Source organism: Lutjanus erythropterus, chromosome 1 (assembly GCF_056507025.1).
Source record: "Lutjanus erythropterus isolate fLutEry1 chromosome 1, fLutEry1.hap2, whole genome shotgun sequence".
NCBI classification, from domain to species: domain Eukaryota; kingdom Metazoa; phylum Chordata; class Actinopteri; order Lutjaniformes; family Lutjanidae; genus Lutjanus; species Lutjanus erythropterus.
This window is the reverse complement of record NC_139317.1, coordinates 1,354,567-1,370,122: the sequence shown is the minus strand read 5'-3', so window position 1 is coordinate 1,370,122 and position 15,556 is coordinate 1,354,567.

Here is a 15,556-nt window from a genome sequence, read left to right as displayed (position 1 = left end):
ATGCATTCGTGAAGAAAGTAAGTTACTCATTTTTTAGAAAATGTATCTGCTGGTTGTTTATGAGAGAAACCCGTTGTATGAAGCCCACATTATGTTCTGCTGAGTTACTGAGGCTGGTGTGTATTTTCTGAATTATTTTTTGAGCTTCTAATGTGTGTTAATTTGCTCACTTACCAACTGAGTTAGTGCTAGTCAGCTAGCTGTATTATCTTTCTCATTTACATTGGGTGTATATGTGTAATGTCAACTAAGCTATTCTGTCTGGCTATTTCTGTTCACACAGCACAGCATGTAGATTTTATTGTGTTTTACAGAAACCATTCTCCATTCCTCATCTCAAAGTCAGTTCATTAGACTGAGGATTCACCTGTAATGCTGCCAATCATTTAACTCTATAAAGAACTTGAACTGTTCCCTGTGTCTGCGTCTTCTCTCTGACCGGAGTTGCCGTACTGGATAAAGTGGTTCCAGCAACACCAAGCACAGTTTCACAATATCTCCAATAGGAAGGAAAAGTGGTGCACACTTCAACGGGTATTTATAGGTGTCTAAAATACTTGTTGCTGCTGACTCTGTCCACAGCAGGACATTTCTTAGCTTCCTACACCGGTTCTCCTGCTGCTTCTCTAAAGTGACCTCCATCTACTGTAGCTAACACACTGACTATAGAGAAGTACATCATGCAACCACACTTCAAATAATCTGAAGTATCCCTTTAAACATCTGCATGAGTGTATGAGTATTGAAATGAAGAAATATGTACCTAAGTGAAGGATGTAAACAATTATTTAGCTATTTTAAGGAGGAGGTTTGTGTTGGCGGTTTGGTAGAGAATGCATTATAAATCACTGAGGCTCCTTCACAAGTATACAAGTAGAACCGTCCGTGTGTGTGTGTGTGTGTGTGTGTGTGTGTGTGTGTGTGTGTGTGTGTGTGTGTGTGTGTTTCAGAGTCTATAAACAGAGCGGTCTAATCTCTGCAGGAGGAAACACTGACTGTGACAAATTCTCAGATTTTCAGTGAAGCAGGAGTCAGCCAGAGGTTTTTAAAGAGACAGCCACGGTTTCCCTCTGAGAAGACATCAAGTAGACGTCTGCTGCTAATCAATCAATCAATCAATCATGGACATCACAGTTCGGTTCCACGTTTAATCAAACTGTGATCATTTATTCAGTTTTACTTGGCTAGAGGAACCTTCTCCGTCTTATTTTCCTCGGCTGCTCCGACTCGCTGCTCCTCACCATCTGGACTGTCTGAGCAGAACCCAACCAGGAGTCGACTCTCTTTAACGGCTAATCGATATCTGTGGTCAGGTCAGCCACCTGTTAGGGAGGAAGAGGAGGAGCAGGAGAGCAGATGAAGGAGGAAGCAAGGAGCAGCCTTTAGGAGGACAAAGCAGAAGTCTAAGGATGTTTAAGATCTTTTAAAGCTGCCTGGAATTATATTAAAGATCCACACAAGAACCAAAGCGAGGTGGTGCGTGGACTTCTGGGTCCCTTTATTTTTGTGAGACAGCTTTTGGATGAACACAGGACTTCAGTTAACATCAAATCCTGACCGATCTTGTCGGATTTAAATAACTTGGCTTGGGAACCGAAGAATCACTGGTTCGAGTTCTGCACGGACCAAAGAACGTGGACTGGTAGCTGGAGACGTGCCAGCTCACCTCCTTGAACAAGGCACTGAAGCCCTAACTGCTGTGTGCAGCCTCTGACATCATCTCTGATGCATGTCTACAGGTCCTGTTTGTGCATGTGTGTGTGTGTTTCAGGTGTGTGTACTGAAAATAAATTATAACAACGTGAAAAAAATTAATTTCCTCTAGGGGATTAATAAAGTACGTTTTCTGGTGGTAGGCTTTTATTGTGAAATATCTGTAGGAAGTTTTGTGTTTCATCATTAACTACGCTTGAAGAAAAGAAGCAAAGTCGGAGTGTAAATAATAAATAATAAATAATAAATAAAATACACACAACATTTTTGGACTAAAAGAAAATCTGATATCTATTTTAATCATTTTATTTTGTTGGTTTTTGAAAGTGTTGCATCGGGCCAAGAAGTTGAAATCTATCAAACTAAATGATCAAATTCCTGAACTGTTGATTCATGCAGTTCTTACAGAGTGAATTCTTTAAGTTTTACACAACAGAAATAACGAGATTGTGATGATGTTTTCTGTCAGCTTCAAACTGAGTCTGCAGCTTTTTTTTCTTCCTCTGACCTCAGATCATGAAACTTCTATGACGGCTCTTCTGTCTCAATCAGGGAGCAGCGAGGTGTGTTCAGCCAAACAGGCCCGCCGCCACCGCCACCGCACAAAGGAGCCGTCAACACGCTAATTAACAGCTGGCTTTAGACCGGAGCAAGAGGCACTCTGGGTAATTATCATTAGAGCCAAGTAATCCACCTCATGTACGAGTCTGCAGGGAGGAGGAGTTTGGAAAATAACATGAAGTACAAGAACAGTTAGAGGAAAAGGAGAAGAAGAAGAAAAGATGATCTGCTGATCTGATGATTTGCCAGCTGCAAGTTAGTCTCATGTCTTTGCACTCAAGTTCCAAGTCCTAAACGTCGAGTTCCAAGTCTGAAACAGGTCTTTCTGCAACTGTAAATGTTGAGTGAACCTGGAAGTTGTTGCATCTGCAACTTCTGTCATTTTCAATCTGCACATTTTGTATACTGACATTAATTTTCAGTCGACCATTTTGTAGCTTTTGTATGCAAATGAAATGATCTTTGGTTTAATTTATTAAGCTCAGTAATCACTCGTTACAGGATTTTACAGGGGTTTTAGAGGAATTGTTTCGGCCTAAAACTCCTCATGGCAACTCTTCTGTGATGCATGCTGCATGTTTTTAGGCATTTTCTGCAATGAAATTGTTGAAGCAAGTGGAAATTGAAAAAAGTTTTTTTTTTTTGTAACATTCATTATAAATGAAAGCGATCTCATTCCAGTGAGAACCTGCCCTCTGTTCTAAGTGTTCTAAGTATCCAAAGATGGTAAAAGTTCACACATTCTTTACTCAAGTAGAAGTACAGGTACTTTAAAAAAGGACTCTCGTAAAAGTAGAAGTACTGATTCAACTCGTTTACTGCAGTAAAAGTGAAAAAGTTCAGGCTCTGTATAAAAGTAAAACGTCGTCCTCTGAAGGACATTTCTACTGACTGTTTCTGTGCAAAGACAACTGAACTGAACCTTTAGTACCACAAAACTTCCCAGTGACGATTCCAGCTCTGAAACAAAAATAAGATGCTAACTAATTCCAACCAGTTCAACAAACAAACAGCATGGAGGAAGGAAGAGTTACTGCACAGACTTTAGTTACAGAACAGGAACACTCAGAGCCAGTAGAATAAATTCACCTCAACAACAAAAACATTACAAATTAAAACCAACAGCACATTAACAAAACACACCACAAACACAAAGCTTAACAAACAGCTGACTGCAGCTCTGGTGTCACTTAAACACAGGAGGACTTTATAAACTTAAATTACCCATAAAACGTTTGTCTAAACTTTTTTTCCTCATCATCCACAATATCATTAATTCCAATGTGTTGCTATGGGAGACAGTTGCCTTAATTCATTTTTGCATCATCTTCATCCTCAGCTCATTTATTCATTCATGCCACAATGTGATTATAATGAGTAGTGTGTTAGTTTGCAGAGTGCAGCTCTTCCTGCAGGTTAGCGTCCACCTGCCTGCTGCTCTGGCTGAGGCTGAAAACCTCTTCAACATCCAGATGTTTTCAATCAACCACCTCTTCCTGCCGGGGGCTGCGGCCTCGGCCAGAGGCAGGCGGCTGCATAACATCTAAGATGCAACAGTTGACCAGCATTGAACATAAATAAAATATTTAAAAATGAGAACTCATCTGCAAATTTTAATCATTTATCAATATATGTTTATCATATTTAATGCTTATTATAATAGAAGGAATTTTGAGAATTTTGGTCGGGCAGAAAAGCTCATATGGGCAGGCGCTGTCTTTCAACTACACTGTAAAAACAAAAAAAGTTAAGTTTCAAGAGACTGCAATAAAAAACAAAGCATTTCAACAACTTATATTTTGTTGAGATAATTCACTTTTCCTCCTCAGACAAACTTAAAGCTTTCAATTTTAGAAACTCAAAATAATTGTATTTAAAAAAAAACATCCAGTAAATTCATTTAAGTGAAAGTAAACATTAACATTTTAACATTTTCAGTTAAAACTATTTAATATTTCAGGCAGACAAAAAAGACAAATGAGGATTGCAGCTCACTGTGACCAATTTTTGATTTTTTTTGTTTGTTTGTTTCTAAAACTCAAAGATTCATGTTTATCTAAAGAAGAAAAGTGAATTATCTTAATTAAAGATTATAGAAATTTTAAGTTGTCTCAATTATTTTTTACAGTTTACATCTCATGGTCTTTACTGGAGGTTCTTCATGGTTTTAGTGTTGACATCAGGGTTGTTTTGCTGGGAACAGGCTCGGCTGTCATCAGGAGGTTTGTGCATGACGTTAGTCCATAATAAGTGGTGTAATAAGTGGGAATAGTTGTGTATTTCTGCTGTGTTTGTTCTGATGAGCAGATCTTGAGTCTGATTGGCTCCTCAGAGCCTCTCTGTTGGATGTTTTAATTAGCAGCGAGCCTCAGACCTCCAGCTGTGCTCACTGAACCTGCTCAACTCCAAATCATCTGAAATATTCTCATGGAAAAACATCACAGGTGACCAATCAGACGGCGGGGGCCTCCTGACAGGGCAGGTATCTGGGCAGACTAGAGGACGAGTCAGCGACTCGCAGCAGATCGTACAGAGAGCTCCGTCAGTCTGAGGCTGAATCACTGCTGGTTATAACATGACGCTGCTCCGTACTGATTTGTTTTTATTCTTCAGGTTGTCATTTATCACCATATGTTTGTTGTGGTGTTAGAAAAACACTCCAGATTTAAATATCTCAGCAACTATTGGATGGATTGTGAACTGTCTGAACTTTGGTGACCCTCTGACTTTTCATCAGGCGCCATCATCTGGTCAACATTTCAAGTTGCTTTGGTTTTAGTTTTCTGGATTAAAAGATGAATTCATTAGTAAATAACCAAAAGTTTCCAAGCTGACACATTCATTTTGTTTTTGTTTGTTTTTTTCTGTCCAAAACCCAAAGATATTACATTTACTAGATGACTAAAAAAAAACAACAAAAGTTTGCTGAAACCAGGGAAAATATTTCACTCTTGAACTTTGCATCCATGTCTTTTGGAGTCATTTTTCAAGAAAAAACAAGTCCAAGTTCTCTGATTTCAGTTTCTTAAATGTGAATATTTTCTGGTTTCTTTCCTCTCTGACAGTAAACTGAATATCTTTGAGTTGTGGACAAAACAAGACATCTGAGGACGTCATCTTGAGCTTTGGGAGACATTTTTCACCATTATAACCAATAAAGTTTCAACATTGAAGTTGAGAAAGTAGGCCAGAAGTCAGTTTTCATCTGACCAGCCACTGAGCTCTTAAAGTTCAAAATCATTTTATGAACCAAAGAACTGATCAATTTGTGGAGAAAAGGATCGACAAATGATCAATAATGAAAATAATGGCTACAGGAAAGACTCGAAAAATAGGTCGAAACATGAGGAGCACAGTGACAAGATGAATTAATCAATTAATCAAGTACATAATTGACAGACTAATTGGAAATGAAAATAATCATTAAAAAATGTATTAAGTGAATGTTTTTGGAAAGACTGAAGTGAACGTGTGACTTCAGTGAAAAACCTGCTGTCTTCACTCAGGGACTGTTTTTACACAAGAGGACAGAGGAGCCAAAAAATAGAAAATATTCACATTTAAGATGCTGGAATCAGAGAATTTTGATTTATTGTTGCAGCTCTACATTTTATAGATAAAATGTTGATAAAAATCAGCAAAACAGAAATAGTTTTTCACTGCAGTGAAGTTAAATGGAAACACTGATGAACTGCTGAGAAAAAAAAATGTTTGTAGGCAGGCATCACAGCTGCTTCTGAGCCAATCAAATCCCTGCAAACTGACCAAGAACCTGCAAATCCTCAGAGACTCAGACTGCAGTTTGTCTTTATATAAAACAAAGGGAAAGAATAGAAAGTCTGGCTGATTACGCCCCAAATCAGATGAATAAATCCTGTTAGTGTTGTTGCTGAAACACACCAACTGTCCTGCAGAATCTAAAAAAACGACAGAGTCACCGGGGAGCTGCCGGTCGACGGTCCGACCAGAATAACTTCACACGAGTCACAAACTGAGCACATCGTCACCCAGTTAGTGAAAAACTTCAAACTGGGTCACACGTTCACAGTTTGAGTCATCTGAGAGGGACAGAAACTGATCTGAGGTCTGAGCAGAGCTGCAGCGGCAGGTGAATCGAGGTCTGTGTGACCTTTGACCTGGGTTTGTGGAGTTCAGAGAAACTTTGCTGCCTGTGAGTCAGAGCTCAGGGATTAGAGAAGGATTAAATAACCTATATTTTGACGCTTATGTTTGCTTTTGTTAACTTCGTTTACTATTTTAAATCTGTGGTATTACAACTTTTACTTTTATTTCTCACAAGAAACAGGTCTTTGAGTTTACAAGATGTCCCTGAACGCAGCATGATTCTGACACACTGATCTCTGGGAGTTCTGTTGTGTTTATCTCTCTGCTCGTCTGTGTCCTCATTGAGAGGGTTTTTTTTACCCGTCTCTCCTCAAACAGCTGTTACATAACAAACAGCTGCTGAGAGAAACTCAGTGAAGCTCCGTCTGACCGCAGCGTCTCTGTCTCTACTGTCTCTACTGTCTCCACTGTCTCTGTCTCTACAGTCTGCAGACCAACATAGAGCTGCAGGCGTCAGGTTCACTGCATCTCCATCATGTGTGTGTCTGATTCTGAACAAACAGGAAGTAATTATTACATTACATGTAATGAGAATTAAAAAAAAAAAGATTACTGTAGTCCATTACAGTTACAGATAAAAAAAGATGTAATGAGATTACAGATCCAAAAGTGTGGATTATTAGCAGGATGACAGATTTAAAGTAAAGATATATATTTTACCATGCACAGTCCACACAGCTGATAATTCATTATCACAACCTCTAATAAAAAAATTATTCACTGGGTGTAAATTTCAACATTTTCTGTCTTTAAATCAATCAGTAAATAAGTTGTGCACAATGAAAGAAGGAACAGTTGGACAAACTAATAAACTTAATCTACATTAAACAGTTGACTATTAAATTAATCTGCATCCATTTTTTAGAAAAGATTAAATGTTAATTAAGAAAATTCTCTGATTTCAGTTTCTTAAATGTGAATATTTTCTGGTATCTTTACTCCTCTTTGACAGTAAAGTCTAATCTAAAAGTAAACTGTTTTCCTTGTGAGACCACAGGATCACAGGAGAATCCAGAGGGACCACAGGCAGCTACAGACGTGGTTCTAGGTGCACCGACAGCGAGAAGCGACCATGGAACACAAGAAAGAACAACACTCAGCGATGGAAAAGATGTTTTCTGATTTGCTGAAGTTAGCCTGTGTTAGATGTGACAGATGGTTCGTCCAATCAGCCGTCAAGTGTGTGTTTTTTTTTAAGTGCCTGCGCTTTTCCAAACAGCTTCTGAGATGGTTCTGTAAAACAAACCATCTGGTGTGTCAGTTTCTAATTCTGCATCAGTTCTACCAACAAAATGATACTGAAAAATCTGATCCATATTGAAATATCACAAACTGAAAAAAAAAATGTTAGAGCTAACTGAACAATAACAAGCAACTTCAGATGGAAGAAATATCAGTTTATATTGTGTTTTTTGAACATGTCCAGATTGAGGTGCATCTCCAACACAAAACCACAAAACAACACACACGAGTTTAACAACTTGTCAAAAAACACAAATTCTATCAGGGAGACACTCAAATGACCACCTGTGGGTCCCTGAGACTTCTGGACCTCATCTCTATGGAGCTGCTTGGTGCACAATGACACGTTGAAACAGCAAAGAGACAAAGATGGAGAAACTCTGGTGTCTAAAATATCATCAGTGTCCTTCAAACAAATAAAGCTTCAACCAGAGAAAACCAGAGGAACACTTCAGTCTGCAGAGATGATGGTCACATCCATCAGTCATCACATCCATCACAGTCATCACATCCATCACAGTCATCAAATCCATCACAGTCATCAAATCCATCACAGTCATCACATCCATCACATTCTAGTTTCTTCTCACTTCATGAGTTCAATCAAAGTTGAAGCTCCTCACCGCACAAACAGAGCCGAGCAGGAGTGTATCTTCAGTGTGTGTGTGTGTGTGTGTGTGTGTGTGTGTTTGAGTGTGTGTGAAGTTGCAGCAGCAGTCTGTCTGACAGAAACCAGCCGGAGCGTCTCTTACCTTTGCTGGACGCGGAGCTGCAAAGTCTCCTGTCCGGGGTCGGGCGCTCTCTGCCCCGCAGACTCTCCAGACTCCCCGGCGTCTCCGTTCCCGGTGTAGCGGGCTCAGAGCCTCTCCTGCCCGGATCGCTCGCCGAATCCTGCGGGGAAGACTCCATCCACGCACCGAGGAATAAAACTCGATCAAGAATCCCGTCAGTCAGAACCGGAGAGGACGGACCGAGCGAGCAGCGGAGCGGAGCGGTTCAGTAGCGGCAGGAGAGCGGCTGCTGGGCGGCTTCAGCTCGCTGCTGTGAGCGCTGAGAGGAGGAAGGAGAAGCCGGGCTGAGGGAGAGGGAGGGCGGCGCTGTGCAGAGCTGAGCTGCCCTCCCTGGAGGCCGAGACCCGGACAGGATCCACAACGAACAGATCAGGAGTCAGAAATAAAAAAAAACACAGAGAGAAACTGAATAATCTGAACTAAAGGTGCAGTCTGTAGAGTTCGTGTTCCTCACTGCAGGAGAATAAAGCTGAAGCAGAACTTCAAAGGAACCTGGAGAACACTGACACACAACTGCGTCATGAACATGAATTTTACTTTATGAAAGTTGTCATGAAGTGTCAGGTAATAAAGTCACTTTGAACAGAGTCAGTCAGAAATAATCAGTCACATCATCATAACCCCGACACCCTGTCACACAAACTTATATCTTTTACACACTGTCACAGAATAAATGAGGAGTTGGAGGTTAACTTTAAGTTTGAGAACAATAAATATTATGTGCACAGGGTTGGGAGAGTTAATTTAAAAATGTATTCTAATACAGTTACTAATTACCTGTTTAAAAAGGTATTCAGCAATCAAAGTATTACAATATTAAAGTAATGTAACTTGATTACTTTCTGTTACTTCAAAATTATTATTATAACAATTAAAACCAAACTTTTCAGAAAAATGAACACTTGAACAAACATCAGCGTGCTAAGAACCACCTAAAATGACAGAAACATTTATGACGTGTACTTTGATGTTTTTAGTTTGTCCAAGTCTCATCTGCAAACATGAAGGGGGCGGGGCTTATGATCTATACTGCAGCCGGCCACCAGGGGGCCATCCAGATGTTCTCTGGTGCTGTCATGTCATCCATCTTTATTTACAGTAAGTGCTAGATGCTGATAGATAGAGATAGAACTCTTTCTCATTTTATGTGACCATTAAACAGCTTAATATGACTCAAACATGTTTCCTGTTGTCAAATAAACGATCAATATATTGAGACAATAAGATGAAATGAGACAGATGAATTGATGATGGAAACACTGGTTGCTTGCAGCTCCTGTTGGATGATGTCTGACAGGTTTCTCTGGACTCCCCTGCAGCCGTCCTCTGCTCACCGAACCCTGCCAGCTGTGTTACTGCCTCCTTCTCCACCTTTTCATCATCAGCTTTTTTCCCCACTAATTTCTTTTTTGCTAAAAGCTTCACAGTGCCGGGAACATTTTAAAAAGAGGATGTTGCTCCAGATTTCATCACTTTAATTAGTTCAGATGAAATAAAAGAGCTGAATATGATGATTATTTGGAGCCGTGATGAGGACCGCAGCGGTTGGCGGTCTCTGTGCAACTGCGGTGAAAAGCCTCAGGAGCGTTTGCACTTCACTTATTTCCATCTCGCCACAGCGTGAAGAACCGTCCACCTGCTTCTAACTCATCACATCAGAGGAGTTACGCTCATCTGTGTTCTTCTCCTAAAGTTTGAGAGAGTTTCCTCTGCTGTGTGTCCAAGAGTCGGTCCTGAAATGGATGGATCCCTTTAGTGCACAAAAAAAAAAACATGATTTAGGATGATAAACAAAATGAAACATCTGGTTTTGTTACTGAACTCTTCAATTCAAGTAACACAAGCAACAACAAGGATGTCAAAGGTCACATGAACTCCAAAAGCACAGAAAAATAATAAAATAATAATGAGGTGAAAAAGGTCTAGGGTTTACCCACATTATAATTGAATGTATTTATATTTGTTTTCTCAAGGTAATTAGATAAATGATCCTGTTATCATGATAAAACAAGCTTTTTTTTTATCCCTACATATCTAAACGATTATCTAATAATCTTGAGAAATGGTATTAAAAGTTGAAACAATCAAATCCACTCTGCGTCTCAGTGACAGAACACCTGCTGCCATCATGGAGCTGAACACCTGAACACAGAGCAGCGTCAGATTGAGTTCAAACACGGCCTGTGTAACCTGTTCATACAACGTGTCATTAAACAGCGAGGAGGAGGAGGAGGAGGAGCTGTGACGCCTCATCCATCACTGTTCACACTGAGGAGGGAGTGACTCCATCCACCTCTGCGCCTCCTCGAGCTCGAGCTCAGAGAGCAGCCATCATTTATCCTGACGGGAGAAAAGAAGATCTCAGCGGTCAGTTTGTCCTCGACAACACGAAGTCACAGCGAGTGAAGAAGAGAACGAGTCTGAGTGAGGAGACACATGAAGACGTTCAGCTGTGATATTCTGTCCGCTCACGGCCTAATAAAACGTGAAGCATCACTTATAATGTGCCGACTCACAGATCGTTTATTTGACTCTAAATAATATTTCACTAAATGAACATCATGGTGTAATGAAGAAACTAGAAACTCATCAGTAAACTGTTCACTGAGGAATGAATGAACTGAGGAACACATTCATTTTCCCATAGACTTCTAAACAGTCAGACTTCTTATTGTAACCAGTGGAGTCGCCCCCTGCTGGCCATTAGAAAGAACACAGGTTAAAGGTATTTCTGCTCAGGATCGGGGAGTAACAGAAACAAATAACAGTGTTATGTGTTTAAATCTGTGTTCTGTTACACATTAAAGGGGTTTTATTCTGAATACAGTCACATTCTTTAAAAATAGATTACTTGAAGGGATTGATTTGTTTGTTTCATATGAGGCACAGATTTCCCATAAACAGAATTTAAAATTTTAAAAATGTAAATGTTGAGAAGGTTTCACCTACACACGGTCACATGGTCAGGAAGGTCACAGCAGTACAGAGCAGTGCAGCTCTGCTGTCATCAACCAAACTGAGGTTACACTGAACAAAAGAACCAACTAATACCCACCGACACCTGAGAAGTTACTCCCATCATATGAATTTGCTGCAGTAACTGGTATTTATTGTCTCCAGCTCTGATCAGCAGTGATGGAAACATGACGCCCAGGTTGACACACTCGGCTTGTTGCCTCCATCAGTAACTTGTGTGACTCCTGCATGCATGAAGGTGTGTGTTTAACTGATTGTAGCTGTCTTGCTACCACTGTGGGTTCCTCCAGCACAGATGCACAGATTCATCCCTCAGACTTTATGCAAAACTTTTACTGTGACACCGCTGCCCAGAACATGACAACAAAATCATCAGAACACAACATGAGCCCATGGCTGCCCGCCTCCTCCAGCACCAAAAACCCTGAAAGCCCTGTGAGGACCAGCACACCACAGAACAAACCAATCAACTCACCCAACACCTCTCGCTCCTGCAGCTGACTACGAACCACACCCACCTCCACACTGACATGTGCTCGTCATGTTATTTCTTATAAATTCGTCACAATAAAAGTCCCCCATTACTTTGTTATCTAAAAGCTTTTATTATGGAGCAGAAACCTTAAAGTCCAAACAGCGACACAGGAGAGAAACTAAACCTCAAACCACAGAGATTCACTTAGAAGCTGCAAAAGTACAGAGAGCTGAACAGAGACATTTAAATCAGTGTTTCCCAACCCTGGTCCTCAAGGCACACTGCCCTGCATGTTTCAGATGTTTCTCTGCTCCAACACACCTGATTCAAATCATCAGGTTGTTGTCAGGCTTCTGCAGAGGCTTGATGACGAGCTGATCATTTGAATCAGGTGTGTTGGAGCAGAAACATCTAAAACATGCAGGGCAGTGTGCCTTGAGGACCAGGGTTGGGAAACACTGATTTAAAAAAAACTCTCTCTCTCTCTGCTCATCTGCAGAGACGAGATTTTCAGCTTTACAGCAACATGTCAGAAATAAAAACGGAAAGGCGAGTCACAACTGAAACTACAAGCGGCTGGGACTATCACCTGTTGGATATCTCTGCAACACGGCACAGAGATACATACATATGACATAATGTCATAACTGTTCATTTTTCACACAACACTTTGTTTTTGTTTTACAGTGACATTTTGGGCAGTTTTTACATGTTGCTCCTTTAAAATAAAGGCTAATAATAACTGATGAAATAACACAGATCAGAAATGAGCTGGGAGCCAATAGAAACAAGCAGGAAATTAAACTGGAATTCAAACTAATTATTAAATATTTATTTTATGATTGTGACAATTGAAACAACATTACTTCACAACCACGTCATTATTTTTACACACTGTGCTCAAGTAATTAATGTTTGTACAATCTAAAGTCAATAATTAGAGTGTGGTCTAAAATACAGCTGTCCTTGATTATTGTTATAATTCTTTGGTAGTTTTCAGAGTTTAGGTCTGTTTTTTGAGTTTAAACATGGCTGTTCTACCTTTCTTTAAATACTATCATGGAAAATCATTGGTCATGTAATATAGAATTTATATGAATTTACATGATTGCCCCTCCTGTGCAGATTTTGGCTCTGTTTCTAACACCTGTCTGTGTTTTAAAGGGTTAATCTGAGCATTTGTCTCTGCAGATTTACACACCAGAGCCGAGTTCAGCGGGTCGAGTGGAGGAATCACAGTACGGCAGGTCAGAGGGGTCAGATCTGCAGAGGAGACGCCAGCAGCTGCACAAATCCAGACTTCCAAGTTCAAAACCTGATCTAACACATGAGGGAGAAGGACGCTCTTATTTTGATACAACTAAGTGTCAAAGTAAAAGTCATGTTGGAAAACTAAAATCTGACCCAGATCCTGGACTTTATGAATGTGGGGGGCTACAGTGTGCCACCAGACAGCTGTAAAAAAGTTTAGACAATTATAATTTGACAATCAAACATTCATTCGTTGGAAGAGAAATAATAATCCAGTATTTTCCTGTGAGCAGTCTACTTTGACTTCCTGTCTGTGGCTCTCAGCTCCATGATCACTGCTGAAGACATAAATCTTATAACACTGAATGTTGTTCAGAATATATCAGAAATTAATACTCATAATCCATGGATCTGCAGCTCCATGATGGGCCATCATCAGAAAGTGCACTACTGGGAACATCTGTCAGATCAGGGACATCCCACATGAAGGAGGTGCACAGGGAACCATGTTAGGACCCATAGTGTTCCTGATAAACAGTGAAGGAACCTCCAGGGTGGAACAGAGCACTGGAATGATGTAGACGATAGTCGTGGCATCTGGGTGAAGGAGCACAAAATAAATATCGACCCAAGGAAATGTGAAGTTTCACAAGTCACTGGCAGTGCTTATAATGTTCATTTAATGTTGTATTTTAATGTATTTCTCTTGTAAAGCACCTTGAATTGCTTTGTCTTTATGGTGCTACATAAATAAACTCACCTTTGCGTCATTCCTGGTGGGAACAGTTGGGTTTATAAAGAGTTCCCATCCAGTAAAATTAGCTTGAAAACACGTTAAAACAATGGCTTTGTCTGTCATCCAAGAAACTTTTGATTTTTGTTGAGAGTGAAAGATGTAAGAAATATGTCTTTTTCATGTCAACAAGACCCAAATTTCAATTATTAATTTTGGGTTACACTGAAACCAAATCATTTGGTTGGACAGTTAAAACTTTGGGCTACGTTTGGACCCAAAGGTTTGTCCGTCATGGCCTTTGTTTATCCCAGAAATAGAAGTTTCAGTGTCTAATTTTGGATGGGATCTGGACCAAATGGACTACACACAGTCCACTTTTCAACATTTAGCCTGACAGACGTTAGGTGCTTGGTGGGTTTGGTTCAGACCTCCTCTACATTCAAAGTGTCCTGAGATAACTCTGGTATGATTTGGTGCTCTACACATAAAACTGGATTAAAAATAATTCATAAACCAACCCTGCTGACTTTCTCCACTGACAAAAACAAACTGGAAAGTTTCAACTCAATTCAAATTGTCTTTATTGGTATGATCACAGTCAGACATGGAACTCAAAAATCTGATCAAGATATCGAACTGAGAGATCAAAAGTCCCGATATGTGCAGAGGATTTTACATTTCAGTTTTGTGATATCAGATAAATATTTTAGTTCAGGAAAATTTTAAATCTGGGTCTGTTTGAAACTTAGTTTATTTCAAATTTGGTGGTCTGTATAGTGTTGATGTTTCATCACAATGTTAAAACAAATCTGTGTTTTTTAATGAAACTTGTCTTTTTGAAGCTGTGATAACGCTGAAAGGTCAGTAAACTAAAAGTATCTTTTTACTAATGTATAATCACCTGAAAAATTGTGTTTTTGTCACCTTGTGTCACCTTACAATGTTCCCAGAGGGACCAGCTCCTCTGAAAGTATATTTACTCAGTCACTGGACTCGTGGATGGTTTGAACGTCTGTTTTGTCAACACGTCCACAGTTTGGAGACGCAGCAGGAGAACCAGTACTGAGTTCCTCTCCGCTTTTATCTGTGTGAGTTAGTAAGTTGTATTTTTGTGACTAAATAAAGGAACGAGCAGGTGACAGCGCCGATAACACGCATCACATCTGAGCCACAGATCAGCTGCTGTGATCAATCACAGATCAGACGTCTCCTCAGTGATCAGAGGAAACTCAAGTCCTCAGAGTAACAGCGTGCGAGTCGTCATCGCTCTAACAGCTCAGTTCAATAATTCAGAGCTCCTCTGTTAGCATGAATTATTGAGTCTGGACACTGTGAAGATTTCTCCTCTTATCAGAAACAGCTTCTCTTTTCTTACATGATCAGCTGCTGGAGTCATGAGAGTCGAACTGCGACCACATACAGGAGGCGGAGCCACTCTGTACACACTGCACACAAACTTCAGACTTCACAGAATTTAAAAAAATGAGTTGTTTGTGATGCTTTAGTGCACAGAGGATGAATACACACTGAACATCAACAATTTTCAGTCCCTCCAGGGATTTGCAGGTTATTTTGGGGGTTGTTGCAGCCTAAAATGCCTGATTTCACTGCTACTTTTCTCAAAAATTGCAGTGCATGTTGCAATGTTTTTAGACATTTTTGTAAAGAGCAAGAGAAAAGTGCAAA